Consider the following 27,100-nt stretch of genomic DNA (forward strand, 5'->3'; position numbering starts at 1 on the left):
TGAGCATTATACCTTAGAAATCAGAAAATGCTCTAAATCAAGGCTTGATTATTCTTTTGATTGTCTGGACTTAAGAAAGTGACAAAGACAATGATAATAATCAAGATTAAACATGCAAGTGAATCATATGAACATTGTTTTTCTGGGAAGCCAGTTGTTGACTATTTACCTCCAAAAAGAAGCCTTTCTTGGTTTCCCTTGAAGGCCACTTGGTACATTCTTTGCTTGTATTTTGTAGAGCAGGAATGGTGAGAATTGTAAGGGCCCTTTAAATGGGCGGACACAGTGCATCGGGAGATTGAGGCCCAGAAGTAATTTCTGTGGATATTAGGACTGCCCTTGGGCGGGATCCTGGCCATATTGAGATAGTTTTGTAATGGGTGACTCTCTCGCTGATTGGCTGTGTGTGTGACCTCACAGGCCCTATGTAAGCCCACTGCAGGCAGCAACCGCTCTCTTTAACTTCGTGCTGTTCACCCTGGCTCCTAGCCTGGGTGGCCAAGCCAAGATGGGTAGCCAAAAGAGGTAAGGGTTTTGGTAGTGAACACATGGGTCTTCTGACCAGGTGTTCACCAGGGAACCAACAAGTCAGGGCATCAGTTAGGGCATTATGTGAGTAGGTATAATAAAGGCTTTTAAGATTACATGTGGTTGTTCTTGAGTGCGCTACCGGTTACTAAGCTATAGATTCAAGAGATTGTGGCCAGAGACCTTAGAAGGCCTCAGAGGAGGCGAGCCGGGTAGAGCTCACACTGCAAAGGACAGTGGTCAAAGGTACTCTGGTGGGTCTAGGACAGACTAGTAATTGTAACTGCCAGGAGAGCACGTTACAGAGAATGTCTATAATCCCTGCTAAAAAGAGAGGCTGTAGATGTTGGAGTGATTAGATTCAGGTATTTTGATCTGTAATAGGGATAAAGATATTGGATTTATGGGATCATTGTAGTGACTCCCCAAGAGCCAGGGGTCATGATGCTGCCCAAGCAAATTGTCCCAATTTGGGGAAAAAAAAATGAGACAGATTAAAACTCCCTTGTTGATCACAATTGAAACAGGAGTCAAGAATGACTGCTACACATCAGTCTAGTTAAGACAGGAAGACAATCTCAAAAAAAATGTATTTTGTATGTTCCTATCCCTATATAGAACCACATGTTCTCTATTTTAAGCTTGCCTTTGTATCCTAAGCACTTAGCATAAGTCTTGGATCTTCTCAGGGAAAGAGATCAATGTAGAGTTCAAGTAACAGAATCCTGTTAAGTATGATCATTTTATCATTCAGAACTGGGTTGGCCCAGAAAATCATAAAGTCACGGGTTGGGTTCTAGTGATTGTTATTATATAAAATATTGAATTCCTTAAGAGAGCGCATCTGGCAAATAAAATTGAAAATCCTCTTCTATATTATTTTTAATGGCCCCACTACAGATCACAGTGCAAGAAGTACCCTAAAACTCAAGAGACTTTTGCTCTAGTGCTCAGTTCTGCCACTGACATTGGTCAAGACCTTCAACTTCCCTTGGCTTAAATTTTTTTTATCTATAAAAGGATAGGATAAGGCTTGATATTTTCTAAGATTTTTTTCTAGCCCTTTGATTCTGTGATTCTCTTATTTAAAAGTTAATACTCCAGAGAGAAAACACAGAAAAAGAAGAGTTCTTTGAAATGCTCAGAAATCATAAATGAATACCAAATGATCTATGGCAGAAAAGTTTTAAGTGCTGAAAGGCTATATCCATTTTCCTCCAATACAACTATGTACCTGTGTTCTTATCAATGTGGCAATTTCCAGCAGTGGTAAGATTCCAAAACATCTTTGTTTTCTCATGCTGTGATACTTATCTCATTATTCCCCCATAAATCTTCCTAAGGAATCCATTCAAGAAATTAGAGACTCTCCTCTAGTTCATTTTAAATAATACAAATAATGCCACAGTCAACTATTATTTGAGAGATGACCAGTCCAATTATTTTCTAAATAATTTTTATGTATATCTTTTGCTACATTTTTTTGGGTGCAACTAGAGTAAATATGATGCATCCTACTAATGCTCATCATAGTTATGTCTATTGTTTTTTGATTGACCTGCCATTTTTATTCTTTAGAGATTGTAGTATTTTGTGATTCACATTGCTACAGCATAACAGAAGAGATTCTGTGTTTTAAAAAAAGGACCTTCATTTCAGGGAAAAGCCTAGGGTCAATTAGAACAATTGCTCAATTTCCCAAAGTAAATATAACTCTCTGTTCTCTTTCTACTCAATTTTGATTCATTTATTGACTCTATTATTCCTGTCAGAGCTATGTACTGATAGACCAGCTTAGCAAGCATTTCACCCAACAGCATATTGGAGTTTAGACAATAAGCATCCTTTATTCTTATTTTCCCTTTTATGCATAGTAAACTTTTTTTTTTGAATAATTACAGATCTTATTTAAGAGACTGTATCATTCAAGAGTTTGATACTTTAGCACAATCATTCACAAACAGGATTAGTGAGAAATTCAATATCTAAAGGGAACCTCTCTCATTTGTGCTCAGCATCAATCGCCTTCATGGAAGTGGCAAATGTTTTTAAGGTGCATGTGTCTCTCTGCTTTATGTTTCACTTGATTTTGGCAATTAGTAAATCATTAGACAAAATAATCTCTGTTGTAGCATCTATCAAAGAATCTTTTATAATGTTAATATAATGTCTGAAAGACTGTTGGTGGAGAGTTGTTAAAATGTTACTCTCCTTAGTAAAATGCCTTTCTGATAGTTCATTGAGTACAGTGGAATGTTTTGTTTACTATACATTTTAGTTTATTGCATTTCTGAAGTATTTTGTAGAATTTTTTTTTGTGAAAACCTCCCTTTTTCTTTCTCCTATTTTAAGCACATCTTTGAAAAGTTGTGAATGTGTAGCTCATTCTTAAAGATTTTCTTGAGATAAGAAAGTAGGCATATGAGTCAGTAGTTATTGATATCTTCTCAACTGCCCTTTTTGCAGAAATAATACTTTCTAGGATTTTCCCAAAAATTCAGTATTTTTTCCTTTTAAGATTTTTTAAGACCTGATTTTTCAATACTGCTGTCCCTTCCAGGATAGGTTTTCTCTATGAATTCTTGGTCTAATTCAATTTCTCATCCTTTTCACCTTTAAAGATATTTCTACTTCTCATTTAGCACACCAGCAGCTAAAATAATAAGAATGGTGCTTTTATTGTTGATGTTTTGCTTTTTTTGTTCTGATGATGTCATTTCAGTTAATTTACTTTGAGTTCATTGTGTCCACTGGATGAGTTCTAAAGGTAAACTGACTGGTGGGATTTCATGAATTATGGTTTTATGGATGTAGATTCACAGGGTTTCTTAAACTTAGGTTATTTGATCCTCTATAGACCTAAATGGTGACTGAAAGTTGTGAAAGTTATCTCAGAGAATACTATAAATACATAGTACAGTAAGAAAAATAGCTATAAAACAGGTTTTCAATAAATTTTGACACCGTCAAAAATATACACATGAGCAGTAAGAAGAATGGACACATATAGTGAGGTTTGAGGCACATTCATGCGTTTGTAGAAAGCACATGTAGCCAGAACACTCATATAGAAAGGCAACTCCTATTTTCAATGCTTTAGGAGTGCTGATATGCTTTCATGATGTCATATTGTTCCTGCCTAGTTTTCCCACTAGTCTTTGCTGGGCATCTGATCTCTACAAACCTTGTTGCCCAGCTCAAAATGTAGTTTCTATGTATTTTACTTTTCTGGGAATGGAGTGTCTTTTGGATATTGTTTGGAGCATTTATTTTTACTGGGCATGTGGTTAAACAGTTTCTCTTTGCTTCTAGATTTTAGCTTCAGTTGGATTCTTAGGTAATTTTTTTTTAGGTAGAAAGAATGATCTCTGTTATGCTCTTTTAATTTAAAGCCCCAAGGCTTCCTGCTTCCCTTTCTGAAGAGTAACAGCCCCTTCATACTTAGTTACCTAACAGCTTTAGGGGCTAAAGGAAGAGAAAACAAATTCACAGACAAAAAGCCTTAGTTGGCTTTTTTCCCCTTCATGGAGAAAAGTTTGGGATAAAACAGGCTGTTTGTCTCTAAATGCCAAAATCTTTAGAACACTGAGCTGAGTTATTCCTATTGATCTCAGTGATGTCCTGAGTCTTAATTTACCTTTGAACTGTCCTTCCTGGGTATCAGGGCTTGAGTTACTCCATCAAAGACCTCATTCTGTTTTATCTTGTAAGACTTGACTGTATGTAAAACACTTGGCAAACTTTTAAGTGCTATATCGATATATATATATATATATATATATATATATATATATATATATATATATATATATATATATATATATATACAGAGAGATAAACACATCAATACACATCAATGACATGAAAATACACATGTATATATACACACATGAAAAATTTTAAATGCATATCTGGAGATACGTAAGTACACATCTTTCCTATCTGCTCTAAGTCTTCTCTTGTTTTCTCAGGACTGAACCCCTTAACTAAATCATTTCTGAGAGACTTGCCTTATGCTTTATAGAGGGACTAGAGACTATTCATTGTGAACTCTACTTTCCTTCCCTTTATATGTCCCTTTCTTTTCATCTTTATTCCAAACAAATCATGAGCTAGCTGTTATCCTTATGTATGTACTGCTATTTTCTAATTCTGTTTTTCTGTCTCTTCACACACACTATATGCACATAGATACATATGTATATATGTAATAAGTAACTACATATCTTAGATACCAAACCAATATCCAAAAAAAATTAATACAAATATTTTTCTCATTCAATTGCTTCCTTTCTTAGATACATTAATTTTGTTTGTAGAGAAGCTTTTCAATTTCACATAGTAAAATTATATTATCTTTTGTAATTTCTGTTAGACCTTATTTGGTTAAGAATTCATGTCATAATCATAGTGATAAAATGCATATGATCTACTCTTCTAATTTTTTTTTAATGACATGATCTTTAATATTCAGGTCACGTATCAAAGACCTTTTAATTGCCAAATTTGATGCCTTTTACTTTTCCTTAATCTTTCTATCCTATTTGACAGCACTGACCACCTTCTTTCTTTCCTCTGGATTTTTGTAGGTCTGTTCTTTTCATTCCCCTTTCGTATACTAGACAGTTCCTTCTTAGTCTCCTTTGCTAGATTGCCATACCACCAAAACATGGATACACACAAAGACTCCAATCCCTCTTTTCATTCCTTTTTTATTAACACCATCAGCTCACATGGCTTTATAGTTTATCTTTGTATATCTTTGTACTCATGGCTCCTAGTACTTTATAATCCAACCCTGATTTCTAGTATAAACTGCAGTTTTATGTCATTATTTGAATATTCACAACCAAATGTCTCTTTCAGCCTGGTTTGTAAACCAGAACTCGTTATCTTTGTTTCCAAACCCCCCCTCTCCCCCAAACTTCCCTATTTTCTTGAAAGACATTACTATTCTTCAAATAATGTAAGTTTACAACTTTGGAATAAACTTTGAGACTCACATTTTCCTTCATTTCTCATATTCCACTGGTCAAATCTTGTTAATTATATTTCCACATCATCTCTTGCATCTATACCCCTTCTCACCACTCACATAATTATTATTCTAGTTCAGGATACTGTCATATCCCTCCTGGGAGTTGTGATGGCTTCTTAATTATTCACCCTGTTTCAAGCCTTTACTTTTTCCAATCCATCTTAATTTGTATCTTGAAGTATGATTAAATTTTAAATAGAAAAATGAGACAAAAATATGGTATAGAGTAACTACTTTGCAACTACAGTCAAAGAACTGTGAGTAAAAATTTCAGCTCAACTATTAATCACCTTTTTGATCTTGGGCAACTGTCAAATAAGGAAATGGGATGACATCAGAGGTAGTAAACTCCCAGGGATCCAAACTTTCCAGTGCTCACACTCAAATTTAAATGTAATTGGGCATGGGGGCAGCTAGGTGGCGCAGTGGACAGAGCACTAGCCTTGAATTCAGGAGGACCAAAGTTCAAATTTGATCTCAGACACTTAACACTTCCTAGCTGTGTGACCCTGGGCAAGTCACTTAACCCCAGCCTCAGGGGGGGAAAATGTAATTGGGCACTCAAATTTAAATGTAATTAGGAAATTTAGAATTAAGAATTCTAATTAAGATTATTAATTAAGAAATTACTCAATTAATTAAATTTAACAAATTAAATTAAATTAATTAAATTAAGAAGAATACAACACTATATAGATAATGTTAATTTGTGGTTTTCTAAGTAAATATGTGGATCCATTTTGATTTGAATTGGACACCACTGAACAGCGATTTCCTGTGCCTTTTAAACCTGTGATCAGCTATTTTAGATTTTTAAAAGTGTTAACTATGCTCTTCTGGCAACAATAAGAAATGGAAAACTCTTTAAAGCCCCCAAATAGTTTCCTCCAATTTCTTTTACCAACTGTTGTTTCTACATTGAGCTGACTTCCATCAGTGTTCACATAGCTGCATATCTTAAAAAATGTATCACAGGAAGTCCAAAGTTCAAATAGAAATAGAGCTTCTTTTGATATTTACAGTGCAGCTCTTATTATCAAATTCAAATGTGTGACTATTTTAAAAAGAATCCTTATTTTTCTCATCTCCTCAGGAATGGAGCTCTATGGCTTCTGACTTTTGCAGTTCAATTTTTAAAAAAGGCTTTGTCAGTTAAAAGAGGGAATCAGTTAGGAAAAGTGTCTGGGTTTGTAGACTGGGATTTCTATTTAAATCCCTATTCCATTCACCTTCTAGATTTCAAAGCACTGGTTTCATGCAGCCTGCAGCCAAACTACTTCCTAATTCAGCATCTAAATTTCTGCTGTACACCCCTAATTGGAGCCTTCTGATGCTTCCTCTGTGGTCTGTTTTCTTCCAATTCTTTCTCTCTTAACTGCACTCTGACATTTAACCATGCTAGGATGAGGGCAAAATATATACTACTGTTGTCTGGGAAGTACGCAGGTTGAGAATAGCATGATTGACATTTGGACATACTTAGTCCGTAGACCACAGAAAAACAGAGCTTGGAATTAGTAGCTATGTAAGCTGCCTCTCTCAATTCCTCTCCCTCAGAGTCCTCACTATGAGATGAGAAATGGCTAAACCAGGGAGCCCATTCTATTAGCAATGCTCACTGGTTCACAGGGATCATTTACCAGTATATATGCCTGTTTTTGACCTAAGTGAAAAAATTCAGACCTTAAAAATTTAAATTCTAGTGTAAATTCTAGAGTCCCACATAGACTCTCAACTCAGAAAGAAATTATATAAATACATAGACTGGAGACAATTTTGTAGTAAAGCAATTTTATAATTTTCAGTTCTATTTTTGTATCCTATCTAAATGAGAAGAAGTCTTCATGTATTTAACAAAGGATGGTTGTACATATGATAATTGGGCATTTCTGATCTTTAAATGTCCGTTAGATTTCTTTCTGTCCTTATTTTTCTCTTCTTTCCTTAGGGAAGTGGGCAATTCAAAATAAGAAAATCTTTTATCAGTTAAAAACTATATTAAATGTGGCGAAATATTCTCTTGAAATGCAAGAAAAGCTCCATCGCTTCTGGAAATTAAGGCGTGTTGTACAATAATATCATGGGATAGATAGTTTCTTCTGTCTATAAATCAAAGGTAGGAATGCTTTCAGCTACTATAGTGAACATTAATAAATTGAGATTAGTGTCTGACTTGAACTCTGAGATTCTATCATGGTAACTTTTATGTACAGTGTTCCTACAGAATAGCCCAAACCTTTCTGTCCCTCTTATGAAGGGAAAAAATGGCTGATATGTCTGTGGAACTCAGGGGATCTTGCAAAGGATGAGAATGAAATGCAAAAATACAGAAAGGAAGATCAGAGATTGCACACTTAGGGAGAAGTTCTGAGTGGGTGTTGGCAGCTGAGGAGAGAGGGAAAATTAGGATTAGCAGTTTCAAAATCAAGTCAAGTCAAGTCAGAATGGTTAAGTAAAAACACATGGTTTATGCCAAACTGTCCAATAGAATTGAGATATAAATAAAGATAAGAAAATATAAGAATTTAAACCCCTAATTTGAATATTCCATTCATGCAAATTTATTATTTGTTATTGTCTCCACTTTTCAGGAAGGAAAGAAATAAGCACTTATTAAGTGCCTAGTGAATGCCAGAAGTTATGCTAATTGTTTTATAAATATTATCTTATTGATCCCTAATGAAAAGTTTTCCCTAGAAGGTTTCCATTTCTATAGTTCTAGAAAGCAACCATGTTTTTCCAAGCCAACTGTGCTGTTACCTGGTGCTCAGAACAGCTAGCTCTAGGACCCTGCCTTGTATTTCCCTTCTCCTCAGGGGGACCATGTATTCATGCAATACTTCTTTCTTTTCCTTTGTCACTTAATAGGTTATGTAATTCTAGTTCGGACAGCCTCTTTCTCTTATATACCCCATTTATCCTCCTTCTTTCTTGTCTTCTAGCTTTTGTTCAACCACCTTGGAAGAATAACTCCTCTTCTTTTTCTCTTTATTCCATTTAGAAGGCAAAACACTACTCTAATTGATGCTGATAAAATAGCAGTCCTTCTATTACTAATGTATCCAAGAAAAGGAAAGACGGCATCTTGAAGAAAAGCTTAAAAAATAGAATAACCAAGTAATCAGTGGGAGCTTGTGTATCATTCGGTCCATGGCTCAGCAGGGGTAGCTCACCGAGAAGGCAGGATGGTGTAGTGGCTTTTGCTCAAGACTATGTGGATCCATCAGTGCTGGTCAGGGAAAGGGGTACACATACAAGTATTTTTAACATAAAGGCCTAAGGAATCAAGGTGAGTTGGATAAAGGACTTCCTGACATTACCATTATATTCTTTTTCTGAGAAATCAATGGTACAACTATGTCAGCCACCTTACCCACAACAAATTCTTCTAGTTCCTTATTGCCCCTAGGATGCACAGGATAAACTTTTCTGAAATCTCTTCATTACCTGGCCTTCTCTACCTTTCTGGGGCAACTACATGATACAGTGGATGAACTCATATTCCCAAGCTAAAATATGGCATCAGACACTCATGAGCTGTGTGACCATGGGCAAGTCACTTTATCCTGTTTGCCTCAGTTTCCTTATCTGTAAAATGAACTAGAAAAGGAATGGCAAAGGCACTTTAGTATCCTTGCTGATAAAACTCTGAAAGGGGTCACAAAGAGTTGGATATGGCTAAAATGACTGAACAACAATAAACCCCACTTTGTTTGTCTCTTATACTTTATCCCTCACTGTATACTCTATTTCAACCAGATCTACTCACCAATCTGCATATTTAGTTCTCTGTCTCCTGTCTTCTGGATTTGACACTGAGGCCTCTCAGATTCCCAGATTTTCTATTTTCTTTAAAACTTAAGTGCCAATTTATGTGAAGCTTTTTCTTATTCCCCCCAATCCTAGGATACCTTCGCCCCAAATGACTTTAGTTTTTGGAATCTTATGAGAGAAGCTATTCTCAGTTGTACATATTTTATTTCCTACTGGAATGTAATCTCCTCCAAGGCAGGGATTATTTCATATTTGTGTCCACAGTACTTAACACAGCGCATTATATAGAATAAAAACTTGAAAAATTTCTGATTTATCAATTGGCTGATTCCCTTGGAATCACCCCAGAAAGATAACCTAAGCTATAATCTCAGATTTTGGGATGAGCAGTTATCTTCTAGGGATGAACGTCCTGAGGAGTGTAGGAAGGGATACTTTTCCTACTTCTTAGCCACTTCTCAGACCTACTATCTCCAGGAAAACTCCCTTCATCTCGAATCACTGAGACCATTATAAGTTCTAGGTAAAACATTCTCATCCTATTTTTCTTAGTACTACCCTAATATATTTGTTTCATGGAGAGGATAAAATACCCACCAGAAAATCCAAAATTACTTGAAGTATTAAATGCTAATTTTTATGTTGACAATCTACAACTGATAGTTTTTAATTGCTACAGAAAACCTCAAATATTAATAATTATGGATTATTGCTGTTAAAGTTACTATAATAGTCATTATAAAGCCTAAAACATAGCATTTTCAGGTTTTCATGTGTTTTAAATAAGATATTTCATTTGATCAAATTTTGTAGAAAAAAAAGGTGAATCATATTTCAAATATAAAACATGTTTCAAGATTTTATGTTAATGTAACTCAGAGTTATGAAATTCTGGGCCTTGAACAAAACTGTAATCATCATATTTTCTGAAGAAGCAAAGCATGTAAAACAACAGTCTTTCCTTATTAAGGAAGTCTTAGATTCTTTAAAATACAGTACCGTGGTTTCATTATCTGGGAGAATTGATATGTATTGTATACTAGATCTCTTTCTCACTCTCTAGGATAGGCTCCCAGGGGTTTAGGTGATTATTTGTACTTTGATTTCTTTAATTTTAAAGGGAGAACTTTTCAAAAATACATCTCTTTTCAGAAGGTGTTACAATGGCTTCCAACTATGTGCAATAGAATGAGATAGACAAATCTCCAAAGCTTGACCTTTATTTTTTGGATTTAAGCCAGTGAGCTGATTAGATCTATTAAAATCGAGACCTTTGACAAAACAGGATTAAATTCCTCTATTACCTTAAATTAAGACAAAGAGTTTAATTTAAAACCTCAAAAATGGCCTTGAAAATAAATGGTAGAACTCTTGTACGGGTCAGAAGTTTGGTTAATAAAAATCACTGTCCTTCCTTGAAGGGACAGTAGTCCTTTAGAAATGTAGGTGATCACTGTTTAGAAAGTTAACATACATGAAAAATTGTTGGCAGAGTTATAACTAGGGAAGGGCCATCAGAGCTTTGTTGTAGGGCACTGACTTTCAAGGGTTTGTGTGTGCATGTATGTGTAAATTTATTCCACAGCAGTCTAGAAATCATACTTATTCCACTTCATAATTACAATTTCTTTCCTTAGCTTTATCCTATTCTGTACCATGAAGTACAATTTCACTCCCACTCTACATCCACTGCTGGCATCCTATTGCCATGGCATCCCTTTGCCCAGACCCATTCCTCTTCACCTAGCTCTATGAGCATATTAGTGTGTCCCTCTGGAGGAAAGCCTGTATTTATACAAATGACGGTCATTGGACAATTTTGTCCCTCAGAGTCTGAATGGTCATCTACACTGTCACCCTCAATTGTCCTCAGTACCAACACTGCCGTCACCCCACTATTTACCTGTCTATTCTCTGTATCATTGGAAACCCTACTTCTCTCTAATATCAACCTTGAGTATAAGCTCTAATTATTGCCTTTTGCTGGTGCATACATTTGCCATTAAATTGTTTCAGACTTTCCCTTATCATTTATTCCCCTGCTCTTTTCATTCTTTTCCCTCTCCTCCTCTTCTCCTTTCCCCCCTCTATGTTTCCTTTCTGTCCCTCTCTCTTTCCTTTCTGTCCTTCTCTCTTCCTTTCTTCCCCTTCCTTTTCCTCCCTTCCTTTTTTCCTGTATTTTCCTCCTTTTCCTTTTCTTCCTTGTTCCTTCCCCTTCCCTTCCTTTTTCTTCCCTTCCATTTTCCTTTCTCCATGTTTGGCCATCTCAACAACTCCATGAGTTAAGCAGAATTGGTATTATTGTCCTTAAAGATTAGTCATTTGAATCCTAAACATAGGACTTGCCTAAAACAAATGGTCAAGAGATATTAAAGGAACTCAGGTTTTCTCACCTCTTGAGTTCCCCAGTGACTGAACACCCTTGTCTCTTAGGTTAGTTGTCCAAAAGACCACGTTCCAATGAGACAACAGGTGGTCCTAAGTAGTTTTCAGTGTTCCATGAAATATAACTGGATTCTTTGAAAATGCGTCATTGAGGGATAGTTGAACCATTTTTAGGTGATCATTATATAAGGAAAAAAGTCCTGGCGGCTTTCCTGCCAGGCCAGCCTCATCTATCAGCAGTTTCTCTCCGATTCAATGTACTAGCAATGCCCCAGGGCTTGTTGGAAGCAACATTTCTATTATTGTTAATGATGGAAAATGTTTCATTGGGGAGTGTATCCATTTTCTTCTTTGTCATTTATAACTGATTACTCACAGTAACCCTAAGTGGAAAGTATATTTTTATGACAGTTATGTTTCGGAAAGAGAACAGGAATCCTGAGTTATTGGGTGTTAAATTTTGCTTATCTCTATCCTGACCACATGCAAGAGAACTCTAGAGGTAAGGATGTGTATTTAAAAAAAGTCTTTTTTCTCTTCTGACTTACTGTTTGACTATCCTAAAACAGCTGAACCAAAATCCTGAGAACATAGTATTAATATTAAATATGGGAAATTTGGGGCACAATATAATAAGCTCTAATGAATACAGGATGTCAAATTGTGATGGATTGTCTGGAAATTTGAGAGAGATCTTTCAGAAATTATTATATTCAAAGGAAATATTTGGAGGAGTGTACAAATATATTGAATATTCTGGTACTTTCCATAAGAAAGTTGATGGAGAAGATATTTTTTAAAAAATCACTATAGAAGTCACCACTTAATTGGTTTCACTTTTAAAACTCTACCTCTGAGAGGATAATTTTGGGGAAAAAAATCTCAATTCTAATTGAGAAGAATGAAAGTGAGAGTTCATGTGAAGACATGATACCTAAGCAAAAGTACAAAATAGGAAAAAGAAAAGGTGAAATCTGAATATGGTGTTCTCAAATGCTGACATAGTCCTAAAATTAGTTCAGAATTTGAGAAGAGAAGTCAAAGACAACAAAAAGAGTTCTTAATCTTTTAAGCTTTGCAGAAAGAAAAAAAAAAAGGAAAATTAAGGAAAAGGCAATGCTTTTTCTTGGACTGATTGGAATAATCATAACTAACAATAAAGATATAAGTGCTTCTCAATTTTAATTTGCTTTTCTGCCAAAGGAGATTGATCTTTGCACTGGAAATGACATCACAAAAATGATTAATAGGGAGTGAATCGCTGAGAGTACACAGTTGCTTTTGATAAATTCAAGTCACTTGGCACAGATCAACTACTTTGTATAGTAGTGAAATAATTGGCACATGCGATTGCTAAGACACTCTCAGGAGTATCTGAAAGATCAAAGAACATGGTAGAGGGGGGATAAGATCAGAGAAAGGTTTCCTGGTTCTTAAAAAAGAGAAGAACAGAGTTTTTCAGCTCTAGGTCAAAGAACTTAATCTTGATTCTTGGAAACATTTTATAATCATTAAAAAAGATGGCTAGTAAACATCTAAGAAGGGAAGTAAGTAGTAATGACAAAGACCTACCATGGTTCATCAAGAATTAATAATGCTAAAATAGTCTTATTTTCCCTCTTTTCTGGGTTACTCAACTGGCAGATAATGTGAATATAATTTAGATTTTTAGAAGCTTTTAGTAAAGCAGATTGTCCTATTCTTGTGCAAAAGAGAAATAGATATGGATTTGGTCATGTAAATATGACAGATTCTGAACTGACTGAATGGTTAGACTCAAAAATAGTTGTGGAGCTCAGTGACTGTGAAGACTGAGTCAGCACCCTGGATACCTTAGAATCAACCAGAGTCAGGATAAGCAAAAGTCCCTGGTCTTTATTCTTGGTCTTAGAGGGTAGAAATGAATTGGATCTAGGCAGATCTGCATGACTTCTCCTCTCTTTTTTCTACCATCCAAGATGACTCTCCTACTCTTACTCCACCCCCTAATCCTCCCCACAATTCTCTGTATACACCAAAAAGATTGAACCAGCACAGAATAGTGAGAAGGGCCATTTTCCAAGCATATGCTAATAGAGTATTGTCCAATCGGTAATTAGTCTTAAGTGCTTGGTTGTCCAACCCCAGTGCATCAACTCAGAGTTTCAGCCCTTTACAAGTGACAATGCACCTGAAAGTCTCAAACAAATTCCCAGGGATTTGTGCTACTCCCTGTGTAGTTTAATGTTTTTATCAGTAATTTAGATAAAGACATAGGTGAATTGCAAACCACATTTACAAAGGTTATAAAGCTAGGAGGGATATCTATGCATTTGGATGACAGAATTAGGCTTCAAAAGGTTCTTGAAAATGGCTAGAAAATGGAGCTGAATCAAATAAGATGAACTTTATTAAGGATAAATGTAAAGGGTTATACTTGGGTACTAAAAAATCAACTTCACATGCATGAGATAGGGGAAATAAAGTAAGAAGTTTGCTTGGAATCTCAATATGAGTTTGTATTATCATGTGGTACCTGAAAAAAGCTAATGAGATTTTAGTTTGAATTAAGAGACATAGCTGATATGACTAAAGAAGTTTTAGGTCTAAAACTTTTGGCTGTTGCCAGACATTATCTAAAATATGGTGGTTATTTAAGAAAGACATTGGCAAGTAAAAAGTGTCCAGAGGAGGAAAATTGGCATTTTGGAAGGTCTTGAGCCCATATGAAGCTCAGGTAAGAGAAGTGGAAATATTTAGCTTGATGAAGAGAAGATTGGAAGTAGAGAAGGGAGGAAAATGGCTACATTGAAGGACTGTTACTGGGATGAAGAAGGAGTAGAGTTATTCATTCTATTTGGGCCCAAAGAACAAAAGCAGGGACAATAAATATAGGTTAGCAAATGACAACTCATACATATATATGTATATATACAAACATATATATATATATATATATATATATATATATATATATATATATATATATATATATATATATATATATATATACATACACACATCTATTTGTGTCTTAATAGTAACCATCTATAACTGGATCAGGGGAGAGGACGGGAAAAAAAGGAAAAAGTTACATGATAATTTATAATTGAAAGGAATAGCAAGTTGTGCATAGCAGACTTGCAGTTTTCATATAATCATCTTTTCATTGTACTATGTTATAAAATACTTTTTTATTCCATAAATTAAAAATAATATAAAAATATCAAAATCCTATAGTGTGTGTGGGATGTTGCAATGATGACAGTCTCTCCTCTCTAGGTTTTCCTAACACTACTCTTTCCAGGTTCTCCTCCAACCTAATTGACCATCTGATCTCCTTTGCTGGATGGGTTATATCCCCACTAACAATGGGTGAACCCAAGGGTTTGTCCTGGGTCCTTTTCTCTTCTCCCCTTTTATTATTTTCCTTGGTGATCTCCTTAACCAGCACAGATTCCAGCTGAGTTTATTTAAAATGTGGTTGAAAGATGAGAGCAGAAAGATCTTCCAGGTACACTACTGAGGATAAAAACTCATTTCAAAGTAGATTGTGTTAAGAAAACAGTGTGGAAAATAAAATTGTGGGTGAAGGATAATAGCTATGTTCAGGTATTTGAAGGGCTGTCATGTGGATGAAGAAGAATGATTAGATTGGGAGAACAAAAACTCCAGACCATTAATACTACAATAATTGAAAATATTCTCAGTTGGTAAAAATAAATCATTTTTCTCCCAGAACTTTGCTTGTAATTAACTGAATATTACTTTTATACAGTAGCCATCACTAACAAACTTAGAGAAGTAAAATGTAATTATCACTAGTATCCAAATCTAACACCTTATTAGAACTTATGAAAATAAGACAGCAAGGAAAAGAAACAATCCTGGATATTATTAATGAAGGTGCCTTTGTTCTCATATAGGTAATTCAATTTAAATGAAAAAAAAAAAAAAAAAAAAAAAAAAAAAAAAAAAACAACCCTTAAGCCTATATTTGGGTATTGAGGCAAAGACAAAAACAAAGAAGTCCTCCCCTCCCTCAGACTTGTGGATTTTTCTGTGTTGTTAGAGTGTGATCTGTGAGTTATTCTTCTTATACACATTTGTTAGGCCTGGTTTTTCTTAATGATCCTAGATAGAGTCTGGTCAATTCATGGGGTGCTTATTATACTTTCCTTCTTTACAGTAGCAGTTTTAACATAATCATCATCATCATCATCATCATCATCATCATCACCATCATCACCATCATCAACAACAAAAACAATGGCAAAAAACTATTTGCCAGGCACTGTACCAAGTGCTGAGGCTCTTAAAAAAAAAAAAAACAAAACAAAACAAAACAAAAAAAAACAGGACTTGCTTATATTTTATTGGAGGAAACATGAGAACAATTATGTATACACAAGATCTGAGAATCATTTGCATAGAGAAAATAATCCAATCTGTGCTCAGAATCATTTGCATAGAGAAAATAATCCAATCTGTGCTCATTAAGGAGATCATCAGGAAGGATAATGAAAATGGAGAAAAGAAAAGGACAGATCCTTGGGGACATCTTTTGTTAGCGGGGTACAATCCTTATGACCATCCAGCAAAGGAGACCAGGTGATCAGTTAGGTAGGAGGAGAATCAGGAGAGAATAGTATTGTGAAAACATAGAGAAGAGAGATAGAGCACATCTCTGTCCTCCATAATTCTGGTGAAGCTTCTCATTTACCCATGTGATGTTCGTCAAGGCACTTAATGTTCCTGAGACTTAATTTCCTCATCTGTAAAATAAAAAAAAAGATTGGATTAGATGATTTGCTAGTTCCCTTAGAGATTTAAATTCAGTAGTTTCTCTGTTTAAAATGATTGTTACACTGTTTTAGTTAACCTCTTGAAATTTTTTCTGCCTTCAATTATTTTTCTGCTTCCAGGTGTTAAGTGAAAAATTGGAATTATCTAAGGTTCCAAAATATCACTTTATACTGTCAATAGCTTTAAAAAAAATCCTAGAAATGAAACTAAAAGCAATTAGGAAAAGCAAATTGACATAATGGACTGAATTCATGGAAGGAATAATGGGTGAATTATTTCATGTTTGTAGATGTTTAATAAATAAATATCAGCACTAATAGCCTGTCACCATTCCTCTCAACTTAGATCCTTGTGGTGCTCAGCTATACATACAAAGTGAAGGAAAAGTAGTAGCTCTACAGGTGAATGCCTCAGCCTGACTTCTGAATGACATTCCCAGACTAGTTTAACACTTAGAATAAGCCTTGATCAGCACTGTTCATTTCATTTCTGACAGAAGCCACACATCCACCTGAAATATCATTTCAGAGTCTACTAGTCATCTCTGAAAGGAAAAAGCTGGATGCTAATAATGTATGCAGCTCAGTCCATGAATGTTACATTTGGTTAGCAATTTCATTGAAGTATGGGATCTTTTTGCCCAAGTATATATTCTTGCCGACCACCCATATCCCTAGTACAATAAGTCCAAATCTTCATTCTAAGAAATTTGTTTTTCTTGCAGTAAATCATATCTAAGCCCTCTGATAGATGAGCTACATAAAAAAAAGAACTGTTAACTTGGCATAATGGCATACTGGGTCTGGAGTCAGGAAAACATAAATTCACATCTTTCCTCCAGGTACTTCCCAGGAATGCTAGTCATTTAACCTCTGTCTACCTCAGTTTCTCATGTGTAAAATGGGGATAATAATATCTATTTTCCGGGGTTGTTGTGAGGATGGATGATATTTGTAAAGTATTTTGCAAAACTTTAACTGCTATATAAATACCAACTATTATCATTATCATTATAAATTATTTCTATTATGTTTATACGAGGGTTAAGACCTTTATATAACATTCACAGTAAAGGTTTGGTATTTTTGCTTTTTTGGTTTTTTTTTTTTTTCAAAGTAAGGATTTAAAAATTAAGTTTGGAACAAAGTTATACTTTTAGTTATACATTTTGATGAGAGGTCAAATCTTTGGGGATTTGATACCATTTGTCTTTAGCAACATGTGACTTCTGTGCAATACATTTTTAAAGGACTTGCTAAAAACATCAAATAACTCTTCCCCTCAAATAATTTGATGGGTTGGGTTAACAGTTTCATTGAAAAGTGTGTGAGGACCAAGGTTTATTATTGGTAATAAATGTAAACAGACCTGAAATCCATCAAGTAGAATCCAAATCCCTTAAAAAGAACTAATAGGAAATTTTGTAAAATTGAAAACTACTTCTTTGCTGCAGAAAAAGCTACATCAAAAGCATGTAAAGATTTCATTCTATTCTTTTAATAAATAGAAATGAGAAAAAGCATTTTAGACTTTTGGGTGACAGCATGATGATCAAGGAAATGGAATTCAGAGTCAAGGGTGGAGGCTGGCATAATTTAAAGGAAGGGAGAGGACAAAGAAAGCATTCAAAGAAGCCTGATAACTCCATGATGCTCTTCATCTTTTAAACACCAGTCAAACAGGAACTAGGTCATCCTTACCTTTTCTTTATGGACACTTATTATTTTCCTTTAAATTAAAAAAAAAAGTTTTTTTTTTTAAAGAAATAAGCAGAGATGCTAAGTTCTTTTTGAAGGTAATGTTAAGAGTCAATGTCAGGTGTTTCTGATTCATAGTCTTGGATTCAAACCTTCTCTCAAAGAAAAGAAAACAAAATTCTTTTTTTTCCTGTTGAAAGGCTAAAGTTTTTTTTTTTTCAAGTAGCATGAAATTTAGCTTGCTTGCATTGTAGAAGGATATTGTTTAAAAAGAATCTAACCCCAAAGTAATCTAATACCAGCCCCAGGCAAAGTCCAGAAATAGATACTTTTCTTTAGCCTTCCTTTCCATTCTATTTTTTTTTTCACTGAGCTCTGCAATTTGGCTTCCTATATAACCTTGGGAGTTTCCCCCAGTAAAATGAAAGGGATCAGACTAGGTGACCTCCAAAGATCTTTCCCAGCTTTAATAGCTATTACCTTTTTCTTTCTTTCCTTTCTACTACTAGGAGAGCAATGCCCTTACATTGCTTCTGCCATGTCCTATGTTTTCAATTTATGATTTCTTACCTCTCCTAATCAAAACTTTGGCTAGTTACCACAGAGTGGGGCAAGCTGGTAAACCAATCCTTTCCTAAGATTTAATAACAGTTGAATGTGTTTTTCTTCTCAAATGTATATGCCTTAGAAAAATAATTTGTCTTGATCAAAAGGGCCTAATCTTCATTGGTAGATTTTAAGCACCAAGAGGAGGAGATATATTAGAACAGAATATATATCTCAACTTCCACCTATATGGAAAGCTGGCCTTGAGTAATGTATACAGTGCTGACACATGAACAAATATTTTATTCAGTAACATAAAGAAAGTTTTGCCTTTTGGCTATGATTTAATGTGATTTAAAAAGCCAGAATGGATGCTGGGCTTCAAGTGATTAGAGTGCTGATCCCAGAGTGAAGAAGAGCTTAGTTTAAATCAAATTTCAGGTCTTTACTCTGTTGTGGGCAGTAGGAAAGGGGGACCCAAAGTGAGTCCCAGAGAGTGGTGAGAACTGATGCAGGTTCCCTTGCCCCAACCCCATTTTCCAGGATGAGTGTATATGACAAAGATGCACCTGAATTATTCCAGAACACACTCACCCACATCCCTAAGGGACCTGATCCTTAGCAACGCCCCTAACATTGTAAATAAAGAGCAATCTTGGTCTCTCCACCTGCAGACTCAGAACTGCTAAGTATAGGTATCCCTCCCATCTCCTTTTGTCTAGTCCACATTGGATGGCACTTAAAGATGACACTTCTCTATGGAGAAGTTGTCCCATGGCTACTGTCAAACTACCTTAATCTCCCCTGAAGGCTTCTGCTAATTCAGCATGATATAGGAACCAACAAGGAAAGTCACCTTATGACTTTAAAGGATTAAAAGGGTATTAGACTTCTTGATTTGAGCTAATTCCACATTGATGCATGTTAGGACTGTGAAGTCTGAACTCTTCCCAGATGCTGACAGGATCTTTGTGCATATTAAATGGAGTTGAACTTTAGAATGGTAGCCAAGCTGGTTGAAGATGAAATGACAAGGACAGTGCTGAGAGTCTGCTCTTTTTTTCACCTTCCTCTTTTGAAAGTTAAGGAAAAAAAAGTTGATAGATTTCATTGAAAATAAAACAATATTAAAAGGCAGGAGAGATTGATAGAAGTTGGAACCCCCTTCCCAGCTGAATGTTTCACATAGGAGATAATTAATACTTAACCTTTGGATACCTTATTTAAGTCAGACACCTTAGCAGACTGTATGGTTGCACTTTGTGTAGGGCAGTTCCCTCCAGTGAACTGTATTCATCTAACAAAGTACTCTGGGATATTGAGCAAACGATATAAATTTTTTCCAATTCCTCTATCTCCCAAGTGGAAATAAAATCACTTGACCTTTACTTGACAAAGTTAGAATGAAGTACAGAGAAAGTTTCCTGAGTCCTTTTGATGGAATTATTAAATGATGTAGATTAAAAAGAAGCTCAAAGACTGAAAACCCCAAATAGCATACTATAATGGACAAAGAGTCTTCTTCCAAGTCAGCAAGACCTGAGTTCAAGTTCTATGCCTGACATATATTAGCTGAGGAATCTTCAACAACTCAGTGCCCACATGCAAATCTCCAAGATTATACTTTGTAAAGAACTGCCACTTTGCATTGGTAGATGAAGATTCTTCAAGGGGAGATAATTTCCTTACACCAGTGAAATCACAGATTGTTTCTTCTCCACCAAAAATACAAAATGAAAGACATCAAATTGAGGTGGCTGCATTTGCATAAGGGAGTCAGACTAGATGACTTTAAATGGTTTTCCCCAGGGTTAATGCTCTGTGTTCATTTTACAGGGAATAAGTTGGGAAAGGGAACATTATGAGTGAAGTTTGTATCTTTTCTTTGCTGTCACCAATGATTCCTAGGGCCATTTGCTTTGTGCCTGTAAATCTTTTTTAGTTTATAAAATAAGTGAGGGCAGAGGTTAATATTTTCTCCGCCTTTTGCTGGCACCTACAGGATGCCTAATATTATTTAAGTCTATGCACATAATGGATATTCAGAGTCAAGTTTTTTTCCCATTTTGTTTGGGAAAAAATCATTGGGTTCCTTTCAATGTATTACTTGAGGCCCTTTTGTCCTTAATTTTATCATTTTCATCTTAATATCTTACTTTATATTATTTAATTCCTTTTTTCATGTTATCCCTCAATCATTCATGGGTTCATAGATTCAGAACTGGAATAGTAATAGCAATAGCTATTACTGATATAGTATTTTAAGGTTCACAAAGAAGTTTATTTCATTTGATCCTTACAATGATCTTATGAGGGAAATTTATTATCATTTGAATTTTATAGATTGATTTTTATAGATGAAGAAACTGAGGCTTTAGATGAAATTTTCTTTCCAGGTTGTGCAAAGTTTCCAGCTCAGGTTTCCCCATTCTAAATCCAATACTCTCTTCACTGTGTCATTTCTAGTTACTTGGAAAGTATCTCAGTGGTTCATTTGGTCCAACTCCCTCACTTTATAAATAAGGAAAGATTGACTGATTTACCAAAGGTTATACAGTCAGTAAACAACAGTAAACACAGTGAAATAAAATCATTTCTACAGGTATGCTTAGAATGTACTAGCATCTTCAACACAAAATTAAATGAATCAGATCACTGGACACCAGCCATCTTATTAATAAAAATACTTTTGTACAATGATAGATTTGGTTCCGGTCCTCTTGGAACATCCAGGAATAAACTTGTTCAGCCAGGATCTCATCAAACCTTTTTATCAAGCCAGACGCTGAAGGGGTAAAAACAAACAATTAATCCCACCACCTGGTCCCAAATTGGAAGTGACATAAAACACAGTTTTATTCATTGGGCTCTCTACTGTGGACCAATATAAGAGAAAGTCATAAATAGATCCTAGATGTGCCCTACTTTGAGACAAAGGGCATGCCACATAACAACAAATACTTTGAGTATAAGACATTCAACAAGTTATGGCAAAAGGGACTCTAAACAGCTGCTTTCGGGATAAACCTCCTTAGAACTGATTTGTTGCATTTATTTGAAATTTAATTGTTTAAATGTTAGTAATGTACTTTCAGGCTTAATCCTTTATCAGACTGATAGAATATTGTTGATGGGCTCTTGCAGCATGGATGCAAGGCCAATCAATGATAACCTGCATAACTGTTTCTCAGTAAATTCCTTTTAAGCCACTTAATCAATATTGAAGAATAAAATGCTAGTTGAGAGACTCAGATGGGGAGCTTATAAGGAATAAGTCAGCAGTACCAAAATCAGTTAATAAAAAAGTAATTTATTTAAAAAATGATAAGGTCTCTAAAAATGAGGTCCCACACCTAAAGAGAGAAAAAGCAAAATAATAACAATATGGAAAGTTAGGTGGTTAGAGAGAATAGATTGCTGGGCCTGGGATTAAAAAAGCCTGAATTCACTTATGACCTAGGACACTTACTCTGTGTGTAATGTTGAGTAAGGCACAGAGTTGTCTGTTGTTATTTCTTCATTTCTAAAATGGAGGTAATAATAACTACACCTCAGAGCTGTGGCGAGGGTCAAACGAGGTAATATAGTTATTAGCAAATTTTAAAGCACTAAATAGTAGCTAACAATGAAGATGATGATAACTCTTCTAACTGAAAGGTAATGTGTTTATAACTTATTCCTGAAGACCTCCAAGAATCTTTTTTTTAATTGAATTTTTAAAGTATTTATTTAAAACAAATTCAAAATAAGAAAAAACAAAATAGAAAAACAAAGAAAAAGAAAAAAAAATGTCATGTACCCAAAAAGAAAGATTCAAAGTATGTAACAAGTTTGCATTTCAGAAAAACAATATGCTAATAGGAAGATATCGTATTTATAACTGTCCATCTTTGCTTTATTGTGGGTTTTATTTTCTTGTCTGCTGTGTACCTTTTACTTTATTTCCCCCCTTTTCATCCCCCCAACCTACTCAAGTAGGCTAGAGTTAAGCAGAGATATATTTATGTATCTCCAAGAGTCTTAAAAATGATAAGACTGAAATGATAAACTGAATTTTATCAGAAAAATGAATTCAAAGGGACAAAATTATAGAATCTGAGAATTGGGACGGATCTTAAGCATTGTGTACTCCATTTTCCCTGACTCACAGATAATCTACCAACAAATGAGCTCTGCTTGAATACCCCCATTGTGGAAAGCTTACTACCTTGGAAGCACATCCATACTATTTCCATACAGTTGTAATGATTAGACATGTCTTTTAAATATGATTTTACTTGTGTTTTCCTCCTCCCTAATTCTGCTTTTTAAGCCCCAGAAGAATGTTTAATTTTTCCTTTATATGTCTAGCTCCTCACTCATTGTGGGTTCTGCCAGACTATGGTAAACTTTGATTATTCCTTGTAGTAGCCTGAAAAAAAAATTCTGGTTTTAAAAAATTTCATATACTCATGATTGTTATATCTCCAGAACTATCATAGTCACTTGTAATAATCAGCCTCCTTCTCTGGAAATTTCCCTACTCTATACATCAAGTGTAGGGACTTCATTGACCAATCCCTTTTGTCTTACCTGTGATAACAGAGATGAGAGACAGGTGAGACATGCTCTAGTGAGCCTTCCTTCTTCCTGTAAAGTCCGTGGACTCTGGTCAGCTGGGTTGAATTATCCTCATGGAGATGAGGAAAAATGTTTTAACAGAAACAATGATGAGAACTTGATATAGCCTGGCTATGCTGAGTCATAGGCCCTCAAGACTCCTTGTCTCAGCAACATCATGAACTCTTTTCCTATTATGGCCTAAAAAACCTATCACTTTGAAGGGAGGTTATGGAAATGAGCCAAGGGGTCCCTTATGCTATCATTTGCTTTGCTTTTTTACTGTTACTTTTTGCCCTGCCTCAGAGTTGTGTGAATTTGAATGAAAATGAAATAAAGATTTAAAGGCTTATTAAATATTTGTTGATTTTTTTTCTTTTTCTTTCAGATATTATTTGCCAGCATAATTATTTTGTGAATGCTTCTAAGACCTCAAATGGATGCAAGGATCTGAGGTGCTTATATTTCAATTAAACTCCTGTGAACTAGAGATATTTAAGGAAAAATTATGATAGATCAGGCCTGTGGTTTTTTTGTAATTCTCTTACTTGAATATATATGTACATTATCCAAGATGTCAGATGCTGGATTCATATATTTTTAATCTCATAGCTGTTTTATTTTTTATCTTGCAATGAATCACACAGAGCAGAGTTTGATTTCACATTTTCTATATATTGTCTTCATCACCATTATGGTGATGTCAGAATATGGAAAACATAGTTCATTACTTTTGTGGCTTCCTCTAATGCTAAGCGAATGCTATTTATTTGTTCTATTGGCAGAAAGTCGAGACTAAATTATAATTTTCTGACAGTTCATTTCATATGAGCAGTACATTTTAAAGTCTTTTACCTTCAGAATTAAGCAATATATGTCACAGTTCCATAGGAAATGTCCCCAAATTATATTTGGTGCAAACTAATCTAAGCTGTAGTCTTTGAGATTCTGCAATATGTGGTTCCCATTAGAAAGTCCTTAATAAAAACAATATTTTCATGTATAGTTTCATGTGTAACAGACAAAATCCCATCTTTTTTTTTTATAAGGCAGGCCTATATATATTTCATTGTAAGAAATGGTACTTTATGTTGCAATTCTGTGTGCTGAAGTTATTGGAATGAAATAATCTGACAATCCATGTGAAATATTTTTAAACTCTTAAACTTAAGCTATTACACAACCAGTTTCATTTCAATTATATATTGATATAATTGTGGATATTGTGATATAATGTGGAATAACACTCAGCTTTCTGGTATTCCACAAAAGGTTGTATTCTAAAGGTATTTATGTGATTAAAACATATAAATAGAATCAGAGTATTTACAGGTAAGTTAGAATCTATCTAACCCAACACTCCCATTTTGCAGATGTGCAAACTGAAGCAAAATGCCTTATCCAAGAACCAAATAATAGTTTGGTTAGTAATGACAGCAGAGTGGAAATTATAAACTAGGTCTTTTGACTTGTTAAAACTATTATGTCATACTATATTCTAATCTTGCATTGTTTGAGAAGATAAATATTTATTGTGGTCTTTACTGTCTATAATGGTTTTTCTGAGCTTATCAAAATTTGTATTACCTCCATTATTGAATATATGACAAAGTAAGTATAGGAAAAATCAACTAGGTGGTTCAATGGATAGAATGCTGGGCTGGGAGCCGGGAAGACTTATCTTCCTGAATTCAAATGCAACCTCAGATACTTACTAAGGTGTGATGCTGGGCAAGTTGCTTAAATCTGTTTACCTCAGTGTCTCCATCTATAAAATGAGTTGGAGAAGGAAATGGCAAGCCATTGCAATGCCATTGCCAAGGAAACCCCTAATGGAGTCATGGAGAGTTGGACATGACTGCAAAATGACTGAGTGAAAGTATGGAAACCAGGTAACAGGAAATGCTGAGAGAGCCAAATGACAAGATGCAACTAGGTGTTTGGAGTTTGATCTGTGATAAGAGAACAGTTAGACATAGAGAGGAGACCTGTGTGTGAATCTTAGCTCTTCCTTGTAGTTGTGTAACTTGGACAAATCATTTTATTGGCTTTCAGGTCCTTATCTGCAAAATGGTCATAAAAAGAAGAAATGCATAAGAAGTTGTTGATTGGTAATGTCAAGAGACTGCTAAACTTGGAGTTAGGAAGACTGAGGTTGGATTTTCACCTCTGAAAACTATTTATTAGCTATGTAACCGCGATCAAGTCTCTTAATCTTATAGAACTTCCTTTCTTCATCTGAAAAAATGAGAATAATAAGACCTATAGTTTCAACCTCATAGGCATGGAGAAAAGTATATGTAAAGTACTTTGAACTTTTTAAAGTGAATGTTAATTTATTTTTATAGTAGTCAACAAATGAAGGCATTTTTTTGTTTGTATTTAGTGTTGGGAGGAACCTGCTAATTGTGGATCAAAAAGTGACTAAGTAAGAGGAATATCATCATACTGCTCTAGAAAGTCAACTAATTTTATGGAAAAAAGATATAGTCAAGTGGATTCTTGCAACTCTCACAGATCAAAGTCTGTGTACCAATTTTTGCTCTCTGGTTTGAGTAGCTCTCTTTTGGTTTCAGCATTTCCTGTTACCATTTTCACACACACACACACACACACACACACACACACACATATATATATATATATATATATATATATATATATATATATATATATATATATATATATATATATATATATATATGTATTTTCTCTCTCATTCAACTCCCCATAATCCCTTTAAAAGTCATTTCGGTTATGTTTTCAAGATGGAGGTGAAAACATTTTTTCCCTTAATTGACTATTATCAAGTAGACTCTATAATTGACCAAGTGCCTAATTTATTCATTGATCTTTTAATTAAAGACATGATCAAGAAATTCAAATACAATTGTCATGAGCTTCTCAATCCACTGCAAATATCTAAAATCTGCCTTTTCTGAAATCCTTGCCTATTGTTTGATAAGAGAGAACAAAACTTATCATCTGTGTCTCTAAGACTTCTGGTTCTTACCAATGCTTTATAATCTTTATTAATGCTTTCTAGATGCCTGAATGTGTTTTAACATGTGAAGAACCAAAAGTGAGTTATAATGATCAAGTCTGAAGAATCTTAGAAGGTTTTCCATCACATCTTGACTGCACGGTCTATGAAGAAAGCAGACTTTTTTAACTGGATAGAATGGAATGGAATAGGATAGGAGGACATGGAAATAGAACAGAATGGAAACAATAAATATTATTAATGAACTGAAAAACAGGACTACGACTAGTTCATAATTTTTTTGTAATGGCTTAATAAGATATCCATAAGCATTCAAAAGTTAGAAGACAAAAAAGTCACATTTTCACCTTTTACACACACACACACACACACAGCCTACCTAGAGACAGTCTTAGATACTTTTTCACTGTATAATATCTATTAATCTAATATTGCTGAATGGATTGACTTGGAGGAGACCACTTAAATATACTTTTATTAAATCATCTTACTCAATGACTACAGCTATATCAATTTTTTAATAGTTCTGTATCCTCTGTCTCTTTCTGTCTCTGTCTCTATCTCTGTCTCTATTTCTTGCTTGTTCTCTCTTTCTTCTTTTCAAAGTTCTCCCACCAAAATATGTCCCTCTATTTGGGGGCAAACCACTAATCAAACAAGTGTTTTCATTTCACAATTGCCACTCTATCCATAATAAGCTTTAAAAGAGCAAATCTTTCCTTTCATTGTGTGAATTAGTTTTCA

At 34.7% G+C, this 27,100-nt stretch overlaps 1 long non-coding RNA gene across 1 annotated transcript in view; it reads left to right on the plus strand.

Moving 5' to 3' along the window:
• LOC141546832 (uncharacterized) overlaps positions 1 to 26,549 on the plus strand; it is a 59,906-nt gene extending 33,357 nt beyond the window's left edge. The window contains exons 2-3 of the long non-coding RNA XR_012483432.1: positions 23,741 to 23,807; positions 26,399 to 26,549. This is a non-coding gene — a long non-coding RNA (uncharacterized LOC141546832). The remainder of the gene's footprint in view (positions 1 to 23,740; positions 23,808 to 26,398) is intronic.
• Positions 26,550 to 27,100: the final 551 nt, after the last annotated feature.

This window comes from Sminthopsis crassicaudata, chromosome 6 (assembly GCF_048593235.1).
Source record: "Sminthopsis crassicaudata isolate SCR6 chromosome 6, ASM4859323v1, whole genome shotgun sequence".
Classification (NCBI taxonomy): domain Eukaryota; kingdom Metazoa; phylum Chordata; class Mammalia; order Dasyuromorphia; family Dasyuridae; genus Sminthopsis; species Sminthopsis crassicaudata.